Below are 25892 nucleotides of genomic sequence, written 5' to 3'. Positions count from 1 at the left end.
ACTCAGATAATTTTCTGTGTTGTTGCAGGTCATTAGTTTTGCAGGGAGTGCTCTGTACTTCTCAATTGCCTATATCATTATTTGTAAACTTCCCTCTTTACAGCTGGATTTCCATTTTTACCTACCATTGGATGCAGGGTTTGCAGATTTTTTTTCTTCTTCTCCTTTACAGTTTTGCTTTGGTTGTATATATATTGTTGCTGAACTGCCACATTACATTCTATTTCTCTTCCTGCATCAGCCTAGGAAGAGATTGAGATGTTCCCAAGTGAAATCTGGAATAAAATGAAAGTATTTTTGGCAAAATTTCAAATATCTGTCTCACAATTGCATTACATTCATACAGAGAAGGTGTAATAATGTATGTCCAGGAAAAATGTAAAAAAATAAAAAAATCAGAACAGCAGGCTCCAGAAACCTTCTCAACTGCTGTTCTGAAGCTGAATATACTGATACTTTAGCCCAGACACTACTGCAGATCGCTTGGGTCTTTGTAGCTGGTTGGGACTTTAAAATCAGCTGAGTTTGTTTGCAAATATACAATATGTATGCAAATGCTACAGTCAGATGGCTTTGCTTATGTTTGAATAATTTCTTTAGCCATTTGGCAACTTTTTGGTATTAGAAGCAGACTGAAAATAGAACTTCTTGTATCAGACCCTTGGCACAGGGGAGAGACCCATTCGTTATGGCACAAACCCTTCATTGTATCTTAATTTGTTTCTTCAGTTAAAGTTTCAAACACAGCAAGCAAGTTCAATTTAGCCATGAGCTGAGCCACCAACATTTTTTTTTTCCTTTTGAAATAACTGCTATCAATTCTATCTGAAATGCCATTGTTTGTATCATTATGTTGAGACTTGGCTTCCGCTTTAATTTGCTCTTGTAAATTGTCTTTCAAATGAGGCTTGCGACCTATGCCTGTCACTGCCCTCCTAAAAAGGTCATCTTTGGTTCTCTAGAAGTTGGTGCTTTATTACAATAATTCAGTCATTTTCATATCAGGTTAGAAAAAAGATACAACAAAGAAATTTCTCTCTAATTTTCTCATTAGAATAACAGATAATTACAGATGCTCTGGGTGATGTTAATGTAGACAGCTACTTAGCTTTATTTTCTTCTTTTATCAAAAATTTTATGATTATTAAGTGAGGGGAAAAAAAAAACACTGAGGTAAAAGAACAAAAACAATGTAAATGAAATAATCGTTTTGAAAGTTTGGAGTTGTAATGAGCAGCTTTCTCTGGGCTGTAACTAGCCAAATTCAGCTCAACATCAAAACTTTAATGTAGCATACAGCCTTACTGTAACAGCCCTTTCAGAACACACTTCTGAAAGTCAAGAATGAAGATGAAGTCTCTTGTAAATCTCTTCCTTCTCTGTCTCCACAGCCAAATCAGCAGAGGACAGCAGGAATACATCTGAAGTTGACAGCTGTACTTGCAGCTTAAAGTATAGCAACGTTTAGCTGAAAAGAACTTAGTCATCATGGAGCTGGCAGTTCAGCACAGTAAGTAGGCTTTACAAGGAACACTTCTACCTAGATAGCATTATGGGCCAGGGTCATGCTGTCCTGGACTGATGTTCTTGCAGCATCCACACAGTTTGGAAAATCAGGCTGAGGTGAGACAAGGTTGTAGAGTACACTCTCAGCAAGCCGATTCCTGTATACCATGAGAGGTTTTGAATTTGTCCCTGTGCTACATTGTGTAGTTTCTGTTCCATGGGAGCTGAATAAGTACTTAGACCGAAACATGTGAAGAAAGGTTAGGCTCTCATAACTCACTTAAGGAAAAGACTAAAATTCCTTTAGGTAAGAGGATGTGAATACTCATGACATGACATGATCTTTGAGAAGAGTATTTCAACCACCAGAGCCAAAGGTATTAGAACTAAAGGTCTTCATAGTCCATCTTTTGGAGAAGTTCCATTGTGAGTATTTTTATTTGTATTAACACTACAGATTTCTGGTCTGTTTAACATACTTGCCTGAGTTCTTGTACCAGTGAACATGTGAGGTTAAAGTTGAACTGTATAAGGAAGAGTTGTAAAGCTCTTCCTATGCCCTGCTTCAGAGCACCATGAACTGCACAAGGCTGCTTGTCCTCTTGGTTGTCATTGACACAAGAGACAGAACTATAATGTACCTTCATGTATTTAATTTTTCTCAAAGCTGTGTCTAAGTAGACACTGAGGAAGGAACAGCTCTTCCAGATGCTGTCACAAGCTCAATTTTTAAAAGCTTTAACAGAGTAGGGGAGATTTGCAGTGAGCACTAATTGTGCTAAATAGAGTTTCTCAAAACAGGCCTCTGGGAGTTCTGCACAAGTATCTTGATGAAGAATATCCCTTGGAACAGGAAGGAAATTAATCTAGGGCTCCAGTTTTCATTCTCGAGTGCTATTTCCAGCCAGCAAAAAGATGTAGCGAAATCAAAATCCCATTAAGAGTAGAGATGACTAAAGACACATTTTGGTGTATTTATTAAATTAAAAACAACAACAAACAACTTTATAAGTAGACAGACATTGTTGTCTTTTAATCCTTGATGATTCTTGACTTACTGGCTGGAAGCTGAATTACTAAATGAAGAGTCTTGTATATCTTTATGGCAGTTGTCTTCAGTTTTCTTTGGATATCTAAATGATTACAGGACCCAAGCAATAGTGACAAATTTGTTGATATATGTAAGCAGAGGGCATGCAGAATCCTTCTCAGTTTCCCTTGTACTCTGCTCAGTGCCATCCCTGAATGCTGAAAGTCTCCCTCTTAATATAGTACTTCTGAATTTGCCGAAGGTGGACGATGGTGCCTGTCATTTTTCTAGATAAGCAAAGTGATGGAAATGTAGTGTTTGGACTGGGGATAGAAAAACAATAGTTCTGAGGCATCTTGGCAGAAGAAGATAACAAACCACTTTGCATATTTGCCAGCTGAGAATTGTAGGCTTGGCCGGGGGTAATATAATTATCAACTTCTTAATTTGCTGTGTTTTCAGCTTTTCCTTCCTTCCCCCCCTGCCTCCCCGCCAAAGAAAGAGACTTCTAGGCAAACTCTCGAGGACATGTGAGAGAATTACACTTTTAATATTATAGTGCTCATTATTTTAATTAATGGCTGCAAGAAGTTGCCGTGAGACAATTTTTTAAACTTCCTGAAATTATCGTTAATATTTGATGAGAGGAAGAACGCTATCTCCTCAAGTAATGAATTGGTGTGTTATGAAACCATGTATCCGGCATGCTTCTTGGGCAAAATATGTTAATTTCTTTTGACTCGCACCGTTTCCAATGACTAGAACCTCCATTCATGGCTGTTTCCTACCCACACTGTACATAGCTGTTGCCTGCTGGCTGGTTTTCACCTCTGCCACAGGTTTGTGAAGTTGGCTGGCTCCTCTAATGTTAAGAGGTGAATGTTGTTAGGCACAGGAAGGAGATGTGCTGAGGGATTTGTGCATTATAGAATAATTTAGGGAATAAGCCTGGGAGATTTGACCAGATGTCAAAGGCGTCAGAGAACTTTAACAGGGAGTTGCCTTTGGTTTGGGTAACTAAGTGCAGCCGACTCCGAAAGCAGTAGTTGCGTAGCTGCATATGTGTACATCTTGTGATACGTGATAATTATCGCATTCATAGGCAAGAAAGTCTAAATAGAATTATCAAAATATATCAGCTAATTAAGAAGCTCAACTGCAAGTCATAGGGGTTTGTTTGGCTTTTAGTTTTCATTTATTTATTTGTTTTACTTTTCATGTTGCTCAGGTGGTACTGTAGGGAGATGCTTTCTTTCAGTTTTCCAGTATCTGCTTCAGTGTTTCACCTTTGTCAGGTATTCCATTGTCTGCTTTATTGTCTATTCCCTTCTCTGAATTCTCTGTTACCTGGTGAACCAGCTTTCGTAGCACTCTCTCTGGTTTTCTTCTCTTTTCTGTAGTAAATAATTCATTTTCTCTTTAAAAATGAGACGAAAGAAATCCACGAAATAAGCAAGCATTTTGTTGGTGGATTAGACTGTCTTGTACAAAACCTATAAAGAGACTAGTTGATTTCAGTGATCATATACGATGTGGAAGAAATGCAGGCATAGATCCAAGTTGTATAGTCCTCCTCCTATATTGGCAGCTGAATTTTGCCTTTAAGGAATGATGAATAAAAAGCATAAAGTATGCATACTCAAAATGTTATTAATTGGCCATGAGAAATATCTTTACCCCAAATTATCTGTTGAGAGAAGCAGTCAGATCCTTTTGTGACACAGGGTGGTATCTCTGTGTACCCACCATAGAGAATCTTAGGTGCTCAGTTCAGTAGATGCATTGGTCTGGTTGTTTTAATTTGAACGTCCAAACAAACAGAACCTGTAACTGTTTATGCAAGAAATCTATGCACACTTATCTCCAGTATCCCCTGTTCATTCATCGAAATACACCTTTTTCAATTAATTTCATTAAAGTTTCACAAGGCAAAAAGAAGGTCAGTTTTAATAACAAGACATGTTTATAAAATACATGAATTTTACAATATCTGAAAATTATTGTATGAATGATCTTCTACAAGTTATTTTGAACTCGTATGTTACAGATGCTTTTTTTAATGTTAATATGTAAGTCTCAGTGGACATAATTAATGGTGAAGTTGTTCCTTTTATTTAACAAGATGATATTCCAGTGCCCCTGAAAGCAAGGGCATTTTTTCTAATTAATATCTCTCCCTGTTATTTTTTTTTTTAAAAAAAAAAAATGAATAAAATACAACTAATCTGAAGCTTTTTGGATATGATAGTGGCCACATTCTTTGCATGACTGGAAGGCAGCTGCTAAGCATACTGTGAGTTAGTACCTCAAAAACACAATCTGACTGAAATTCTAAGTGGCTGTAAACAGGCATAACTCCATTAAGTTCAGAGGAATTTTGTTTGCCTGCTGTACTCTTGAAATGGCCTTTATTATCATGCTAGATGTTGAGCATAGCAGTAAGTCACTGACTTTCTTGTTTTCAAAAAGCTTTTACAGCTTTTGAGTGTACTGTAAACAAGAGTGGGGTAGATTGTCAATTTACAGTGATCTAATGGCACCATTGCAGCAGAGGTGTGTTATTAAGCAACACAAAGAATCTTTGAGTCTACACAGCAAACTCTGGAGTCATCTATGTCTTTTGTTCTGTGACATGCTGCCACTAATATAGAGATTCATTTTGCTAATTATGTGAATAAAAGAAGTGTGGTGAGGGAGACAAAAGAATATTTCTCTTTCATTTAAGTCTATCACTAACAAACATTCCTTTAAGACTGCAATTCTCTCAGCTCATTAGAAATAACTGTTCTTATCGGTGATTTGAAAAGTAAGGTAAGAAAAATCCAATTCATTAAGGAAGAGATCTCCCTCCTGCCCATCCACCCCAATTTTTTAGGGAGCTGTGTGTTAAAAGAATAAGAATGTAGAATTATGCTGTCTGTAAGGCAGTAACTGGTGTTTACCAAGTTATTCCTTCTTGATGTAGCTTTCTTTGCTTTCTTCCTAAATGGTTGTTGGTTTTGTTTTGTTTTGGTTTTTTTTTTGTGCAGAATTGCTGTTCTGGAAAGCTCTCTGTGATTGTGTCAGCTGAGTCTAGAAATGGTGGCTTCACTAGGCCCAGAAGAGGCTGCAATTGAGAGGTTTCTAGTCTAATGTGACAGACTTAAGAGTTATGAAAAGCCTGATACATTCTGAGCAAATCTTCCCAAGAACTATCAGACTGAGTGGTTACCTGAAGCTAACTGTATTCAACCCCCTGACAGTTTTCCCAGCACTTGATATTCAAGTTTTTATAATAGTCATTCTTTCTGCTCTTCTCTTTGTACCACTGCAGTATAGCATGGTAAAGTCTGCGTAGCTGTCATTGTAAATAGATGTGGATTTTCTATAATTGTGCATATTGCTAGTTTATAATAGCCTTGTACACAACTCATTGATATGACTCTCTCCATTGACTGCAACAGGTTTTTTTATCAGACCCAATAAAATGAAGACACAGAGATGAGAGAAAATAGCAAAATCTGAAAAGTAAGCGAGTCTAAAGGCAACAGAAGGGTCTTTGCTCAGCTCTGAGCACTAAACTATAGAAAACCCTTACAGAGTATCCTGCATGGATTCACAACCGAAAAATATTTACTGAGTACATTTAACCAAATGGATGTAAGTACACATAATCCATTTACAAAACATTTATAACTATTGGGTAAATTGAGCTCATTGTTTGTATGGTTGTCTCTGCAATCAAACTGTAATCGTGTAAACTGTGAGCAACCATGTGCAGTTCATATGCAATTATTTACAAACTGGTTTTGTGAAATCCAATTGTATTACCAGTGATAATGAACTTCAGCATGTAATAGTTTGCACATCTTTCAAATGCTTCAGTGCATTCCCTCTATTTTATAGCTTTCTAAATTTAAAAATATATTGCCATTTAATATACCTTTCTGGATTACCTTTCATCTAGTGACAAACCCCATGCCAGAAAATCTGCTGCCTTGTCATAACCTCCATTTTCCGTGCATACTTTATCACTTCAACTCCAGTTCAAATGTGGATTTTGCATTGTCATACTGAGTTGCAACCCTGTGGTTTGACAATACAGCAAGAGATGCTTTAAGCTATTTTACTTTCTTTTCAAGGCCACTAAGAAGTGTTTATTGTTTGCCTTCTTACCAATCCGTAAGCTTTTGAACCTTGAGCAGTCAGTCAGCACAGCTTTATAGATGGGGAGAAATGAAAAGTAGTATTAATACCAGTTCTTTTCAAATTCCTCTTTCTAGTTTCTCTGGGAAGCAAGTCACAGAAAGACTTCATGAAGCAGTGAAGCTGTACAAAAGTTTCATTAATGTACTTTGAGAGAACCTCGTTATTCTCCATTTTACTGCTTGAACAAAACTACTTAAAACTAATGTGTCAGATCCCTGCAGTAATCTATCTCCAACCCATAAGCATACCAAATCCTATCACAGTGACCAGCGATAGGACTTATTTACCTTATTTTTTTTATGCCTCATAAAAAAGAAAACAGCAAAATTTCCAGCCTTAGCCTTATGTCAAAATATTATAGTTTTTGCTGACGTTTTGTGTACTGTAGATCAAAATCTAGTAGGCACTATTTGAAGGCATAATTTTAGGAGGGATGGTTCTGTGGGTATGAATGCTGAGATTTCCAGAGACTCTCTCCTCCCACTGAAGACGAGGCTAAATGGCTTGGCTTTTTCCTTCCCTCGTAAGCAGATTGCTGTAACAAGCAGACTAAAGAAGATGGAAGAGAATAAGCAGCTTTTTTTTTTTCACCCAAGAATCAGTCAAACAGCTACAGAGTTCTACAAGGTATGGAAAAAAAAAATAATAATAATAATCCCTTGCTTATAAACAATTATCTCTGCTAAGACAAAACTAGTCAAAGAAATCTTGGAGACCAGGAAAGGAAGAAGAAAAGAAAACGAGATCAAGCATGGTCTGAGAAAGTAGTAGAGAGGAAAACTAGTAGCTAGTAACTAGAAACTACTAAAGAGGGACCCAAACCCATCCTTATATCAAAATATGTAGAAATTAAAGCTATTTCTAGTCTAAATGTCCTAATTTGAATAGCAGTTGTTTTTTTTTTTTCCTTTTATGGATGTATAAGTTCATTCAGATTCTTTCTGAAAAACTTATGTATGATGCATCTTGAAAGAAAAATGTCGTAGAACACCAGCCTGCTGCTTAGGGAAAAATGTCAAGGTGAAGTCTGACCATATATCATCTCTAAATGCTGAGGCACAAGGATTTTAAGGGGGAAGGTATTTATCATGTGATATTGTTCTATTACAATGACTCTATATTTCTGTTCTGCCAAGTGATTGATGCATGCTGTGTGTAATCATTCTTTTAGTGCACTAGTATGTCAATTGTTCACTGTAGCATTGTTAAACAGCTGCATTCAGATTGACTGCTACAAAAGGCTTGTGTTGGCTTCAGCCAGTTTGACAACAGTATATCATGAAAATGCCAGAATATAGGTTCAGTATTTACTCATTAACAGGCAGTACTAAAATGCTAGGTTATCTGTCACACTTCTGAGCAACTTTCTTAAAAACTTGTTAATAGAGATCATTGACAACGTGGGTGGGCATCTTGGGTGAAACACAGAAAACAGAGTGCATGAAGTAAATGCAGTGCACGTATAGCTCAAGCTATGGTTGGAGATGGGTGAGCTGTTCGGTATGTTATCTGCTGAAGCCACTGCAAATAGGTATGCACAGCCCTACCTCTGGCCAGAGCATGGGACACTTTTGTTCCCAAAATCAGATTAGCAGGGCAGTATGACACACAAAGCAGTGTTTACTGATGTTTCAATCCTGTGGTTTGTCATTTCATTTGTTAGTGAGTGGAACAGGCATGCATCCTTTTGATTAGAAGTAAAGATGGAGCTCCCACTCACCAGATGTACCTCACAATTAAGGGTTTTAGGGTGAACTCAGTCAGTTAAAGTTCTCAGGGATGTTGGTAGTGAAAATCATCAAAGTAACCTAGTAAGAATACACTTTTCTTCGCTATGAAGTAGAACAATTAATAAACAGAAGAACACGAATAAAACTTGGTTTTCAATAGACTTTTTTTCAGGAGCAAACATGATGGAAGTGATCTTGATTTGTGTAAGAGAATGTTTATTCATGTCTTTGAGTATTTGTGGGAATAGATTTGTTTGCAGGCTAGAGTTTGCTTGGAACATTTGTAGTGTTTTCACTAGTACTCATACCTTTGAAAACTGGGTTTTACTTCATGTATTTGTTGTCATTCATTTAAGATTACTGATAATAATGCTAAAATTTCATACTACACAAATGCTTTCATGAGTATATCATATGCCATATAAATATGATTAAGATCCTTTCCTGTTTAGATTGGAATCATCTACTCATAGTTGTCAAAAACACTTGCACTTTTTATTCACCGAGATCTAGTTGTACCCAATACCATGGAACAGCTTTTTAACAGCTTTGGCTACATTGCTGTGGAAAAATCTTGAATTGCGTTTTTAGCTTTCCCAAGATATGAAACTTGGGATTTTAGATAAAAATGCTGTCAGCACACTACTGGAGGGTGGTGGATGAATCACTGAATACAATTTGTATATATAATGGAGGCTACAGCTGAAAATGAATCTGAAGGAAAATGAAGCAATTTTATTCCCTCTTCTGTGCATCAGCTTCACTGAGTTTTTACTCTGAGCTGTACTGTAATTGTTACACCATAGCACAGACTTCACTGCTCTGCTGAGCACATGAGACATTGCTCTGAAGGCATTGCCTGGATGAACAATCTGCCAAGCAGTGGGAGTACATCCACTGAGTCCTTCTTTAAGAAAGGAAGAATGCCATCCCCTTTGTAAATTAATGATTTTTTTTTTTTTTTGGCTGATTCTACACATTGGTAAAATAGATTAGGTACCACAAACTTTTCATTTAGCAGGGAATCATGAAAGAAGAGGATGTAGTGAGAGGTTTTACAGGCAGCTATACTCTGCTTCTGAGAACCCATTTAGTACGAAGTAAAAGGTAGAGTGAAATTTGCTTCCAGTACTGTTCAAGTAAGGAGCAGCTACATTTCTGCCTTGTTTAAAGATTGTGCACAGCCTACTAGAAAACTGTAATGGTTGTTTTTCATTCTATTTGGAAATGAAATTGTTAGAGAGGGCTTGAAACATATCAAAATATGCATTTCCATCTTCCTTAAGATATACTGAAATAATTTGATTGTAATGGAGATAATAGGAAAATGACTTGAATCTTTGCTTTCTCAGAGGTATTCTTGACTATTATTCTGCCTTTCTACATCAAGAACTCATTCAAAAGTAGTATATTGAATGGATTGTTCAAGAAAGAAGATCACTTTGTTGTATTTTAACAACATTCAAACAGCTAAACTGATATTACTTCTGCCCCATTACAAGGAAGGCAATAGTGAGTTTAGAATATTTTTTCCTATGGTTTATTTTCTGATGTGCCATGAACTTTATAGTGTTTGTAGAACTTCTGAAAACATTTAATCCACCTTCTAATCAAATACAGCATTTCAGTACTGTTAGTAAGATTGGGACTTTCAGGCTTGATTTAAATAAATAAATAAATAAATAAATAAATGCTGTGACTGAAACCCAGAATAAAAATCCTGTATAAACTCAGTTGGACTCCAGACTCCAGCAAGTACAGTGTGTTCTGTTTAACTGAGTAACCTTCTCTCCAGAGAAGAATCATGTTTGTGAGATGGTTGCGTTATGGGGGTTCGAGTGGCTTCTCTCACATTGTCCCTGTAAATCATAACCTCTCAATTGCATATAACTTTGCATTGCTTGCCTGGCTGCAGGGTATCAGCAAGAGGGTGGTTGCCTTTTCACCAGCTTCTCTTTGGACTACATTTTGGTATTCAAATCACTTCTAGTCTGTAGTATAAGGTAAAAATGCATGCAACCAATAAACTTTAGTTTTAGAACTAGTTATCAGTTGTGTAAATCATAGACCTGGAAACTAGGGACAGTCCTTTGGACAGGAGGCCACTTTTTTAGAAGATTAAGAAATAATGAAATATGCCAACTTTATTCTGATAGAATGCTTCAAAACAGTTTTGGGTGTATGTTCACATCTTTGTTTTTTAGTGTTAGTGGATGGTTTAAAGTACTAAATAAATGAGGCTCTTGTCTTTAGGTCAAGCTGAATATTTTTATCTCATTACAAAGCTTCATGTTTTCCACCTCACTTCTTCATTGTTTCACACAGTGATGCTGAGCTTCTAACTTTTCTGGAAGAAGAATGTTCTCATCCTATTGTTCGTTTTCCTATATCTTTGCACAACAGATTTTTTTAGTCCCACTGGACTGGCACCAATTGCAAGAATATGTTACTTACATTTATTTTTTGTTTTACCACATGGTCTCTCAGGGATTTTCAAGCTTGCAAGACTATGTAACTATAAAAATGAAAAAGATTGGGAGTTCTGGGCTGCATCGAACATACTTTTTATGGCTCATGCTCTCTGAAAGTCATGCACAATCAGGTTTCAGACAGTGCTCAAATATATCTGGAGTCAGTATTATACCATTGACTCCATTATTAGCTGTTACAGTCCCAGGGCTGGGAGAAGCAGGCCACATCTTTTTGCTCATGCAGACATCTAAAAATGTTGGCTACTGTGGGATTTCATTTAAATTGCACTACGGAAGAACAGGCAGCCTAGAAAAATAGATTTGTTTTGTCCATTGATGAATTATATTTTTGTCAATTTCACTGGGAACTTTTGACCCACTGCTGCTGTTACTCTTGCAAAAAAGTGGGTGAGTGCTCTCATGTAAACATTTTCTAGACCATTACACCAGAAGTCAGGAGAAATGTGAGGAGGAGTATATTCTGCTTTCCCATTAAAATAGCATTCATGATTCAGGCCAGAATTTTCATGCTGAGAGTTCTTTGTGAGGGGCAGGACAATATTGGTACTTTCAGAGTGACAGAATTTGTATTTTGCCCTCTCTTAGAGAGATATATGGCAGAGCAAGGTCCAATCCTTCTCAGCACCTGAACTGGCTACTTCGAAAAAGTTTAGATGTTTAAAATCAAGCACTGATTTTCTGAGTCCCCATTTACACCAGACTGTGTGATACTCTTGGCAGGAGAATGAAGCATGCTTTGTGTATATTAAGAGCATTTGCTCATGAGAAAGATGCTCCAGTCCTCTAATTATCTTTGTGGCCTGGGACTGGACACTCAATTCCTGTGTTTAACTCCCATCTTTAAATCCTTTCTTTTCATATACGCTCTGGACGCATTACTTTTTTTCTCAGGAATACACATGTTGTTTGGAGAAATAAATGAAAACATTCCAGTAGAAGATTATCAATAAACTCGTGGTTCCAAGGAAATCCAAGTTAACTCTAGCTTGAGTACAGGCTCTTCATAAGTGAGAACCTGTTCATATAATGGGCTAACATTCCGATTCTTTACAAAACCTTTACTACTGTTGGAAGTGAATTCTGGATGATTTAATAGGCATTTGAGGCTGTACCAGTATAGTTTGAATCACTGAAAAAATGTTTGCATTTTTCTAGGCATATAGATTGATCTTATGCTTTTTGGTCTGGATGCAGTAATATTTTTTTCTATCTCATTGGAACTCTTTGAACAGTTGTTGTAACTTTTGGGGAAAATTCTCTTCAGACTCTCCAATGGTATGTTCAACAGCCAATAATTAATTTTTTGGAGTGAAAATCATTGTAATGGAATTGACCTTCCCCCATAGCAATAAGTTCAATCACTTCCATCTGTCAAAATCTCTTTGCGAGATTTTAATTAATGGTAAAAAATGATTGTTTCCCATGATGAGATACTGAGAATACCAAATACCTGAGTGCTTCATTGTGTTCTGGCAGTGTGGAGGAAAAAAAAAAAACACCCTCCAGGATGAGTACAAATTTCCTGGAGCAAAATGTGGAAAGCAGTAGAACCTCTAACTTTTCCCAGTTGATTTTTAAGCCAGAAAATAATGAAAAATCATCAATCTTGCTCAGCAGGGTAGGAACTGATGAATCCAGCTTTCCAAAGAGAAGCTTTGCAACAACATGGCCACCTTCTTTCAGAGAGCTGTGTGAATCACATGTACATGAAAATGACTTAATCCTTGTTTTGCCAACCGCATTCTAAGACAGTCGATGTTAGCTGAAGTAGAACCACTGCTGCATAATTGTAATCAGATCTATATTCAATATTAAGCTGCTCAGATCCTCCTTGTATCTTGTTGCCTCTTAAGCAGTGTATATTTTCTCTAGCTAGGAAGGCACAAGCTAAAGAATAACTAAAGGATAACTTGCATCCTTTGAGCAGCTGACCAACTGAGCATTAGTTGGGATGCATCATGCTCACGCAGTCACTGTGAAGATCACTGCTTTCACACCACGCCTGCTGGGCTGGATGGGCACCACAAAGCTGGATGAATTTGCGGTATATGCGGGCATATGTGTTTTTACTGTCTTGAAAATTGCAAGAAGGAAAACTTATTCCTGATTTTTTTTTTTTGTAACATGGCAGGTCACTTCCACAGAAGGTGGAATGCAGATTCAACAGATCTGCCTTTGGTGTTTCGCTTCTGCATGTCAACATCAGAGAGTGAATGCAGTCTCTCCATTACTTACGTTTCTGTTCTATGGAGCAGATGATATGAATTGCAACTATTTTAATATCAGATGCTGCTACCCGGACTTCTGAGGTTTTTCAGTTGTCCTTGTATATGAGTTAAGACTGCTTAGACTTTAACAGCTGCTTATAAACATTATCAAATAAGAATAATTACATATGCCATCTACCTAAGTAGATTTCCAAGTCCTAATACTGTGATGAGTTTGAAACCCCCCAATAGTTTAGCAATACTCAGAGGCAGCTATCACCATATGTACTGAACATTCTCACCATGTGAAAGCGCAGCAGTCATAATACACTAGACTTTCAGGTGTGGTTGGTGGTTTCATTTCTTTCTCATTATCCCTGCTAATACTCTCTGTTTTCAACTTCAGGCACATTACAGCAGGCTCAGCAGTTGCTGCTAAAAGGTGGCTGTGCACTGCATTTGTATTTCAGTTCACAAAAGTCAAGCTGATAGTATAACAAGACAGTGAGGAGGGTTTAGATCAGACCCAATTTTAGTTATTGAGCAAATAGCAGCAGTGCTGCCAGCCTTCATTACATCGCAGAGACAGATGGTCTGGACTGAGAGACCAGCAATTAATGTACAATGTGTTCTTTGTTGGCACTTACCACAAAGGGATTTTTTGTGTATATAAACTGTCTTATTCTTAAAGCTTATTTTGTTTTGTGACACTAGTGTCTGTGTGGAGCTGCAAAGAAATAACTCCACATAGACATAAAGTGGGAGTTCTCTTTCTCTCAGCTTTCGTTCAACATTGTAATGATTGAACTTCTTAATTTTGGAACGTTTTTTGTTGTCATAGTCAAATATCCGTAATGTATCTTCTGCATTAAAGTTAGTTCTCTGCCTTCTAGTATTTCTCTTAGATTGAGAATTTAAAAATTCCAATCAGGCAAAAAGAATTTCTCCTTCCTGCTTGGTAGGTAGAAATTTATGATGCTGGAGTGAATGTATGTATTTGGTCCAGATGCTTGCCTGGTGAGAACTGGTAAAGTTTTATACTCTGCTGACTAGCTGAGAGCATGGCTCATTATTTTTTTACGTTACTCTCCAGTTCTATTACTGGAACCTTGATTCATTCAATAAATAGAATCCAGAATTAAATGAGCCAGATGTATGACTCAAAGCTATACCTGGTTCCTTGACTGTTCTTCCGCTATATTATATCCTGAATACCAGTTCTTTTGGTTATAGCTGTATAATTCAAGATATGTTTTGCCTACCAATTAAGACATACGTAAGCAACTTTTCAGGATTCCTGTTAAAGCCAGAATGCCTTTGGATCTGAATCTTGCATTTTTCCAGATTCAGGCCATAACTTAAAGCAGAGGTGATAGTCTGCAAAGCTCTTTTCATATTAATGCTCCCGCCTCTGCTACTTAATAGTAGCACTTCCTTCAGTGAAGTTGAAAGTTTTTTAATTCTGTCTTTGAGGTATATGGGAACTTATTTTATCAGGATGGTAAGCCTCAGATATTGAAGAGATACGTATGTGATCAGAGTCAGCATCATATGCAAGAGATAAGATAATGTTCTAGGATAATTTTTGGAGACCTTTCCCTTCAACCTTATATTTTTCTTTTAAGATTTAATTTTATTATACACAGTAGAGGAGGAAAGGCAGATAAAAGATTGGTCTGTAATTATGAGCTATGATAAAAGTATGGTTTTTCTCTTCAAGAAGGCAGATTTCCTTAGGCAAACTTCTCAACCACACAAATCAATGACTCTTCTTCTATACTGTGTTTATTTGCATGAACTTTTAAATGAAAAATGTAAGTAAGAATGACTCCTATAAATATTTGTTGTGCAGTTCTTGGATTACATTCTGTGGCTTTGTGCTGGAGGTGTTCATCCTAGCATCAAGCATATTTCAACCACAGTTACTCACTCTCAGTCAATGGCTATCTTTCTACGCTACGGTGATTGTTGTTTAATAAACAGAAATGTATTTAAGTAACCAGTATTGGCAGATGCTGCTGAAATAATGGCTTTTTTTGACTTTGCCTTTATCTTCTAAGGTTATTATTATTATTTTTTTAACTTAAAGCTCAAGAAATTCTCAGCGTTTCCTCTTGTGTATTATGCGATTCTGTGGGGAAAAATGCATCTGGGAGCCAGATATACATCACTATAGTGGTGTTCTTCAGCTTATGTCATATTGTTCATTGTTTCATGAAAGAGATGTGTTTTGTGTCCAGGAATTGTTTATTGTATTTTTTTATTTTTTATTTTTTTTTTACCGCTGGCCCTTTCTTCAGAGTTGCTTCACACAAAACTCCAACTCTTTAGCTCCTAAGAAAACATTTGAGTAACAATATTCCACTTAGGTCCTTACTTGCTGTTTTGTAGTAGCTTGAAATAGGAAATGAAAGCAATTAAAATTACCTCAGTCAAGATACTCTATTTCAACCAGCAGCATATTCCCTCATTTCCTCTTCCACGTACACATTGAACAATAGCTGCAGCTACTTGTGTAGTACTTGTGATAGTTACTATACAGTTCTCTATGAACTGAAATAAATTAACCACTGTCTGTAGCAGTCTCACATGTCAGGCAAAATATTTTTCACATATTATATATGAAGAAAAGGAAGCAAGAGAAGTGTTCATTCATAAACCTGTCCAAGCTATCATCAGAGATACTTCAATGGTCATAAGTATTTGTCTTTATTCATTTTCTACATCATGGAAGCACTGAAGTATTATGAAGTTAGATCAGTACTATATACAAAATTTCATAGATACTGATTATGTTTCCTGCATATGGATTAGAAAATCTGGACTAGCAATAAACTATCTGGAGAGACATTCATGGTTACTATTAAATAATAATATATTTTAGAGCATTTCACTTCAGTCCAGAATCAACCCATGAAAATAAATAATAATTATTAATAATTAATAATAATTAAAGTGTCATTAGAGAGTAAAAGACACTTTAAAAAAAAGCTTTTCATTTAACAAATTTTAAGAGGATTGTGCTTTTTTTCTCCCTATGCAGAATGAGCCTTTTGCTGTCCTTGTTGGGGGTAAATTCCCTTCACTTGAATGTTCAGTAAAGCAAAAGGCAGTAAGAAATGAAATAATGAGTGTCTTTTACTCTCTAATGACACTTTAAGCATTAATCTGTCTTTAACCTTTTGATCACCACATTACTTGGTGATTTTGATAATGAATTGATAACTGATTTCAGTGTTTCAAACATATAGATCTGCTTTGGATAAAGGACTTGGAAGCTGTCATTGGAGTTCCCCTCCCCTCCAACCCCCCCCCCCCCCCCCCCAAGCAAAACAAGGTGCTTAACTTTAAAGATTTTTCAACTTTACATTTTTTGGTAGAATAGGGCCATTTTTGTATCACAAGAATTTCCTAAATAAGTAGGAGTGTGCAAAGCCTGATTTTGTGTGAATATGATGAGAGTAGCAAAACCACGTAATTTAGTAAGTACCAAGCAGTCTGTCAATGTCATTATGATGCCAAACTACCAGGGAAATAGGGAATTAAGACAACAGAGACTTTTCGGTTAAATTGTCCTTTTCCCCATGTTTAGTGAGCTTTCTGTTGGCCTTTAACGAAGAATGAAATTAACTTGAATTGTGTAGATTCTGCTTGAGGTACAGGCTTTTCTCATATTTCGTATGTTGTTTGCAATTACAGTTTGTTATTATTCATAGTAATTGCTGATCACCTCTGGTTCCTTGATGTGTTCTCCCATTGCCATCCAACAGAAATCCAAAACAATCTGGTTTAATGATTTCATATTAGGATTCTCGTTCCCTTCTTATGCACATAGCAGTGAGCAAAGAACAGGATATCTCTGGATTATCGTGGTGATTGAGAATCACTTTCTCATTACAGACTAATTTACTGTGCTGGAATCTCAGTATGCTGTTTTACTACCACTGCTTTATGTAGTAATTGGCAGGAGCTCTTGCCATTTGTGGAGCATTTTCCTTATTGATAAAGGGCAGTTATTTGGTGTAAGGAACAGAACTCAGCTCTGTACCTGAGCGTGCTGCAGCCCAGGCCCAAGGAGTGGGGTGTGAGGAATCTTTGAGCACTCATACAAGTGGTGAATGAGTGCAACTTCCTCCTGCATCCTTGGTGTAATGGTACCATATCCAGTGGTATGCAATGAAATATTCACAATAAATGAAATTCCCACACTCCTAAAACAAAGCAGTTGCTTTGGTCTAATCTGCTTTATATGTTTTGAGAGTACAGACAGATACTTCACTTGCTTGGATAAAAATATAGGAAGTGCAGAAATTCTATAGCATGATCCATTTTATTTTACGATAATTCCAACCTGAATCTGTTTAGGAGAAGTAAGCTTTCAGAGGCTTTTTCCTGTATGCCTCATACAGTTTACCCTCACTAATTCCCTTTCCCTCAAGAGATCTGCGGCAGAGTGCACAAGGAAAGAAGAGACTGAAGGGATTAATTCAGGCCCTGCATGGGATGGGACAAGGTACCCATAGGGATGAGAGCAGTCCTAAGAGTCTGTGTATGCTGGCCTGGATACATTTAGCTACATGTGATACCTGCTTCACTTAATAAGTAATAAAAAATAATATCTATACGTCCATACTGAGGAAGAAATGCAGAATGTTTCCCCTGATTGTCTAATGTTTAGCAATGTGACACAAAGATTGTACTATATTTTCAGTGACAGCGTACAGATAGTGTTTTGAATTCTCTGTGTGTTATACTTGTTTAGCTGTTTTGGAAAGCTGCTAGGCTTTATGGCAGCAGCATACAATTGTGTGTAGTAATTTCTACTGATTTGGCTGCAAGCTACTTCAAATGATTACTTGAATGTGAGTTTTTTTTGTTTTTTTTTTTTTGTGGTGGTGATCTATTTTTTGTTTGTTTTAATATGTAAAAATATACAGTAACTTAGCAGCTATATAAACAAATAATTTGAGAGACAAGCACTTCACATTTTTTTGTGACAATATACTCACGAATTCTGTAAGATTAAGTAACGTCAGTAAATGTCCTCAAAACTGAAAGATTTTTACAAGGTTGGCCACTTAAATGAGTTGAGGGTTTTAACAATGCCTTAAAGTGAATGGTCATTAAAAAGATTGAGGGCATGTCAGACATGATTTAGTGCTTTCTGAATGCCAGATAACACTTATGCCATACAACAATACGAGTTATTTTAATTTCTGTGGCATTTTAAAGGAGTTAACTTTGTGATTTTATTGCAGGATGTAATGTGCAATTGTTAAAACATCATCAAACCGATTGCTTTATTTGATTTAAAATGTCATATTCAGTACGGTGATTTTCACTCATTAACATTAAACTCAGAGAACCATATGTTAAAACAATCTTGTCTATTGAATGAGTGCACTCAGTTAAATAATATGAGCAGAAAAAATGTGAGACTTTCTACTAAACATTTTTATCTCCTTTCTAAAAATCCTCTAAAATTCATTAGGACAAACCTAATCCGGCAAATGGTAAATCATTCTATTTATAGATTGCATGGCATTTTGATATTAAAATGCATAAAATCTGCCAATAGTTTAGAAATGAAGCATCAGCAAAGAGGATTATTGGTCTACCTAAATAATAATACAACCATTAAGAGGATAACATTTTCCAATTGCAATTACATGCCTTAATTTTAAAGAAGCTATCATTTACAATAATTTGGCAGATTCAGTCCATATTTCTTTCACAAATTTATTTCTTCATTATGCCTCAAAACAAATTTATGGTGCATTTATGTTTGTGAAGATAATTTGCTTAGTTTATTGTGAATGGAAATCAGTAATTACATACAATCTCATTTTCTACAGACATAAAGTTAATTCATGGTAGTAATTTTACACTGAATATTAGCCTGTGTTAGTTATGAAAATGTTACTGTGGCGAATGCTCCATTACAGTATAATTTCCTTGGACTTGGTGGAAAGAAAATAGTGACTCAGTAAATAACACTTAAGTCATTGATTTTTGCGATGACTTGGGGTGATTCTAAAGACTTATTAATGATTGTGGGAGAAGTCCTTATCTGGCCCTAAAATCAGAACTGTTTTTGGTGAGTAGGGAACAGAAGCTTATTAAAAGAAAAATAAACATTTCAAGAAGCATAGCAGTATGTATGCCCAAGCAGATGCTGGTAGTAAATCTTTGATGCTGCTGATGAAAGTACTACATCCATTTCTCCAAGGGATTTGAATGGAATCCCATACTTTAGAGATCTAAGACAGGACAAAGTTTAATAAGATGTCTGAAGGCAGTAATTCTATGTTAACCTCCATGACAATTTCTTTGTTACAACAAGTCTTTTTTTGTTACGTGATGTCAAATGCTAGACCTTTTGTGAAAGGTATTGTCTCACATTTGTGAACTGCAAGACAAAACCTAATTACTCATTTTTCCCCAGTTTACTTAGAAGTTATATTGAAGCACAAAAATTTCTTGGGGAAGGAGGAACCAAGGAAGCAATATTTTTGAGGTATTATTTAGTAGCACTGTGGATCTATACGCACTGATGGTCTGGCTCTGAAACATTTTGATATCCACTGGTGAAACTTTGTCCTATGGAGTGACACAGCTAAGCTGTCATCTGCCCACTCTGTCTTGCCTTACACTGAGGCACGAAGCTCTCTGCTGTAGGAATTATCATTTCCTGGTTTGGGGAAAGAGGGAAATAAGAATAATGTACTGTTCTGAAACTAATTTCCATGGAGATTGGGTAATGCTGAATAGTCTTAGTCTTCTAAATCTGATGCTAGAAGAAAGCTTGTGTTTTTCCAGCTGTACAGAAGGAACATGAATCTGTCATTAGCACTTATATCACAGAATGTATAAGAATGTATGCACTGTAAAATATCTGCCATCTCATCAAAAGAAAATTAGGTTTGGCATGCTCTGGATGTGTAGAATAAGACTATTATTTATGCGTTTATGCTATTAAGAAAAAATTGCTTATTCTTAGAGGAATCTCAAAAATTACTGTATGTATTGCTTTATGCAATGTGTAAGTTATTACACTGAATTTATGGAAGCAAGTAAACATTTAGAACTAACTTGCATTTAAAATGCATGCATGTGAAAATCTATTGGCTATTGGAAAGGTTGATTTTTCAGGTACATTTGTTATAAATTATTTCTGATCTCTGTAATACTGTCAAAATGACAAATTCCACAGTCAGCAGTTTCTAAAATAAGTGTTTTTTTAATCGTTTGTTCATTTTTAACTGCAGCAGTTTTTAGATACTCAGTTTAAACTTTGCACTTGATTTTAATGTGCCGTGCTTCCTTTGCAAGATTTAGATGGTAACCTAATGATAGAAGCATCAGAACAGTATCGTTGGAGGTATACAGCAGAAAGGTCTGTGTTGTATAAATTTAAAATGAGAACTACTTAACTATGCATCATCTCAGTTAATCGTTAAGAATTTTTTCACCTTTCCTTTACCAGAACTAGGGATATTTAGATGAAATATCTGTTTTTACCTTTTGAACACCAGTTGAATTCCAGAGTGTGTTCCAGATGTTCTCAGGTGAGAGTTCACTGCTGACACAAATTACTAAACAGCTGCAGCTGTACCAATCCTTGCATGGAAATTCCATACTTACATGTAAAATATACATAGATAACATCCATTTTCTGGAGCAGAATATGTACAAAATTAATTCCCGTAGTTTAATATTTGGGCAGATGTTAAAAGGATAAAGAACCACTATTAAGGCCTGGCAGAACCCATGAAGCATCAAAAAATACTGCTCTCTCTAAAGCAGCTTTAAAAATGTGCGTTGTCGTTCTTGTTGATTGTTTGCTTTTTTTTTCATTTTTATCAGTATGTATTGAATTCACTTTAGGAAGACTGGAGTTCTATTTTTAGCTTAGAAACTGACCTTTCACTTTGAATGGAGATTGTTTCTTTAGTTTTTTTTTTTTTTTCCCTTGTCTTGAATTTTTCATGCATTGTACATAAGGTTTTATGGCACAGACAATCAGCTGGTAGGTTCATGGTGTTCTTATCAGACTGACTCATTGATTTTGTTTGGAACTTCTAAGTGGTCCTGAAATACAAGTTATTAAGAACAATCATTAGATACTTCATTTTGGCATTCTCTTCCAATAAGTTCTTAAAATCTTTAAATCATGTACAAATATGCATATCACCTAGCCCATGGAGTGCTAATATTGGTTAAATTATGCTTCAGCAGCAGAAATGAATAGTGCAAGTAACCATCTGCTTTATAACCTTTCACTTGGGCACACCATTAAGCTGAATAAGAAATTATATGCTTGGATCTGTTGTTAAGTTCCATAAAATAATGAATTGTCATCATCAGCAACGAGCTTACAGCACTGTATTGTCTGTTGTCTTCTGAGTCTTCCCTTTGTGCTTAGAAGTTGAGACTGTATGAGAAGAATGAGTGTGAAGAGAGATGTTTAAATAGATCATGCCCTGAACCAATGCTGTGGAAGTATTAAACCTAACCATTAAAATAATGAACATCTAGCTTGGTGAAATCAAATTGAAGGCTTGAAAAAGAACAACAAACAACTCTGTGTCAGAAAATGTGTCTGTGTGTGCATCTGTTTAAAAAGTATCCTGAGATATTTTTCAATTTCAGATTCCTGATGAGTTTTGTATTTTGCCAATGAGAGTGAATCCCACAGTGTATAATATTCTGTTTCATTTCTAGGGGAAATATTAAGGTGGCAGATGTCAGTGTGTTTCTTAAATCTTCACAGTCAGTGGCCTTTTTGTCATCCAGACCTATATTGCTGCATATTCAGAGCTCTTAAGATATAAAGTTGTAATTTGAAAGGAATTTTATCTCTATAAATATATGTATTTAGGAAAAAGATAGCCAAAACATTATGCAAATCCAGGCATCTTAAGGGGAAGACAAAACAGCAGGAGACTGCAGCATGTCATTCCAGAATAACTTTTTATTTGAATAAATAGTTTTATTGTTAGTTCAAAATCAACTCAGGCTTTGAAGAAGGCCTACATGGACTTTGAAACAGTTCTCCAGAGAATCAAAACAATTACAGTAATCGATTATGATTATATGGAGTTTAACAGAGCTAGATATTGCTAATAACACAGATCTTTCAAATATAGTAAGATTTTTTTTTAACATTTACAGAATAGTCTTCTCCTAACTGAAAAGTAGTTCAAGAGAAACAAAATGAGACTTACTCCACTTCTTCAGTGATCAAAGATTTAATATTCTAAAGTATTCATTTCACCTTACGAAAAAAGGAAAAACTCTGTAGAAGAATATATATTAAAGTTTTAGTTTATTAGCAGATTTTAAAATGGAACTGTGGCATAAAATTCATTTATTCTTTCTTCTCATTGTTAAGTAAAGTACCGTAATTTCTTTTAAGGCAGGTTTTGTTTCTGTTTTTTTGGGAAATAGTTTAGAACAAGCAAGCTACAGTTTGGCTTGGAATCTAAATATATGTAACTTCTTATATCCCTTTATCTATTGTTGCTGTAAAAACAGCTGTCACTTTGTTTGATGCCACTCTAACCTCTCTAAACTATAAGGAGCTGGAAAGACTCCAACTAGCCATTACTGGGTTGATTTCAAAGTTTATTGAACTTGCTGGAGTTTTCTCATCTACTTCATTTCCATGTTGTCTGTTGAGGTTAGTCTCATTTGTTAACAAGCTGTGCTGCTTTGCTGTAGTACCTTCTAATCTTAGTCATGGATCAATGTGCTAAACAATCAGGAACAAATGGATAGGCAGTGTCCAGAGAGTTTCCAATCCAAGTGTTTAAAATGCATAATTTAACTGGTCTTAAATATGTCCTGCAGAATGCTTACATGGAAAAGTTGGACAGATTAATGGCAGAGAAATTCCTCTTGAATATTTCTAACTACACAGAAGCCATGTCTTTCTTCAGGAGTCCATGAACCACGCAAACGGCTGAAGGCTAAAAGAAAATCATGATTGCCCTCTTCTTATCTCTTTTAAGAGGGTTCCAGTCTAACTGGTTATTTTGTTTGACCTGATTCAGTTGTTGTGTTCTTATGTTGCTCTTTCTAAAAGATATTTTTGTAATAAAGTCATTCACAAAGGTGATTTTTTTTTTTTTTTTAATGTGGTGTATCAGAGAACTGGGGAAAAAGACGAAATCATTCCCAGTAGTTCAAAGAGTAGTTCTGTGCCAAAAGAACAGCTTTAGCTCTAGGTACACAGAAGTCTTGCTGCCTCACAGCCACTCCAGCTTTCATTAGTTTATTGATTGCTTCCAACTGTTGCAGAAACAGTTCTTTACTGGAGACAGAGGCATACTGAAATGGTTCTTTGATTGCTAACGATTTAGGGATTCTGGTGGCTACCAAAATGAGCAACTCTAACACTGAAACTGTTTGCTGTATTATTCAGGGAGGAAGGAAATCTAAGACAGCTATGTACAGGCCTTGTCCACAGTCACATTTATGAGGGAGCTATGTGCTATCAGAGCTACTCATTTACTCTGTTATTCAATTGTCCGAACAAAGTAGAAAACTGGGCACCAGGGGAGAACCTGATGACCACATATTCCGTAAGACCTAGGATATTTTAACAGGAGGTTGTGAGTCGACAGTTTCCTAATCCAGAAGGTGGACATGCATCTCGATCTTTTGTAGCTAAGAATCTAGGTACTGTTCGCTAGCAGAAGCTTGAGATTTGTTTGTACAGCTCACTCAGTGTGTTTTTGTGGAGGTACAAAAACTGGCTCTGAACGTCACTAGACCTAGTGTCTATTGTTTAGAATGTGAGCCTATCTGTGTGGTAGTTTCAGAATTAGTGTTATAAATGTGTAATTGGTTTTCCTACTCTTGAAGTGCTTGCAAATGTTCCCTGAACGTGGACAGTTTTTGTGCTGGTCACAGACAGATTTGGAAAAAAAAAAAAAAAAGAAAAGTAGAATTCAAAATATTCTTTTTCTGTTGCTTTTTTTTGTTTGTTTGTTTATTTTTCCATTTAAGATTATATTATAGGCCAAAATTTTGCTAAGGCTGTTTTTTTTACCTACTTGTAAATTTCAGGCTAGAAATTAGGCATGTGTAAACTCTGACAGCTCAAAATACAAGTGGGTAAAAGATGCTGGCCAGCTTTGTGCGAGAATTTGCAATAAGTGTGTGAAATACTTAGAAAACAGTAATCCTAGTCTGATCTGGGGGACTTTCAAAATACTGTAATAATAAAAAATACGCATGAACTGATTTGAGCTACTTGTTTCTAAAATAAGTAGAGTATCCTCCCTGCTTCCTTACTTGTTTTCCCTCTGTTGTCATGGTTTATGTGGGTTAGTTCAGTGTTGTTCATCGATCTATTCCAGTCCCAGTGCTTCTTTTTTCCTTTACACATACACATGCAGGAGCTAATATTGTACATTGGGGATGTTCCCTTCCCACATCATGCAAATTACGTGCAATATCTTTGTGCCAGTCTGAGAATTACAGGCAGCCATGTCATAAATACTTTAAACATCGCTACACCCGTTAGGTGTTTCAGTGAGACTAAAGTGAGTCTCTAATGGCTGATACAACCCTTATTATGTGATTCTGATTTCTCCACAGAATATAAACATGTTTCCTAATTAGGACTAAGACTATGAATAGGCCATTATCCTTCAGGTTTCTGCCAGTCTGTTCTTCTAGAGAATAATAAAGAGGCACTGCAAAACTAGTATCAAGAAACAAATATATAACAGCACATTAAATAGCCCACCACAAAATGCAAAGTAAATGCTTAGGTCACTCCAAAAGTAATGCTTCCTATTTATTTCCATGAAAACTACAACAGATACAAAGAATACAGTAATGCTATTTGATAGAGCAATTTCTCAGCTACAAAACACTATTTCTCAACACAGTCTCCATTATTAGCTGTGCATTTTCATTAGCAATGAACAAGAGCCTACGTGCTGTGCTCATAAAAATCTACATGGCTATCTGGAACATGGGTTTTTTCACTCTGCTGTTGCTGCTGCCGAAATGTGCCACTTCATTGCCTCACTGTGCTGACATTCTCTGTTTGATCCCCATAAACATCCAGCAAGTGTTGATAAACGTTAATGTGTTCAGGTTTTTCCTCATGGAGGAATTCAGTTCCACATCTTTGCTTCATACTCACTTCCATGTCAGATGCCATTTTTGTCAGACTGCCCCTCTGTGCCATCTGTCACAAGGCAAAAAAATGCAACAGAATATTGTTGGAGAGGTTCAACCTCTACTGCCACACCCCCATCATCTACCTCTGATGATGTGGGCCAATAATAAAAGAGGAGGCATTACTTTTGGAGCAGCCCTTGTGTGAGCAAATTAATAGCAGGTTGTGGCATTTGCTATTGATAGCAATATACCATCCAGGCAATTTTGAGAAATGCTAGTCTGTGAGCGGTGGAATGAATGAGCTGCAGGAACCTGTTATACAGCCAGCATTCTCGCAAGTTGATTTCAGGTAAAGTGGAGATTGTTTCTCAGGATATACTCAGACGCAGCATTAAGAATTTGACATAGGAATATGATGCAAAACGTGAATCTGGATAAAGAAGGCTCAGGGAAGATCTTACGCTCTACAACCACCTGAAAGAGTGGTCAGGCACTGGAATGGGCTGCCCAGGCAGGTGGTAGAGTCCTCTTCCCTGGAGGTGTTCAAGGAACGTTTGGATGTTGTGTTGAGGGATATGGTTTAGCGAGAACCATTGGT

At 36.3% G+C, this 25892-nt stretch overlaps 1 long non-coding RNA gene across 1 annotated transcript in view; it reads left to right on the top strand.

The window, feature by feature from the left end:
- Positions 1-25892, top strand: part of LOC149916169 (uncharacterized) — an 81167-nt gene that overhangs the window by 14231 nt on the left and 41044 nt on the right. The window contains exon 2 of the long non-coding RNA XR_016470600.1: positions 1392-1510. This is a non-coding gene — a long non-coding RNA (uncharacterized LOC149916169). The remainder of the gene's footprint in view (positions 1-1391; positions 1511-25892) is intronic.

The sequence above is a fragment of the Phasianus colchicus genome, chromosome 13, assembly GCF_987193195.1.
Source record: "Phasianus colchicus chromosome 13, bPhaCol1.hap1.1, whole genome shotgun sequence".
NCBI classification, from domain to species: Eukaryota; Metazoa; Chordata; class Aves; order Galliformes; family Phasianidae; genus Phasianus; species Phasianus colchicus.
The sequence above is the reverse complement of the archived record's forward strand: the minus strand, read 5'-3'. Positions and strand labels throughout refer to the sequence as shown.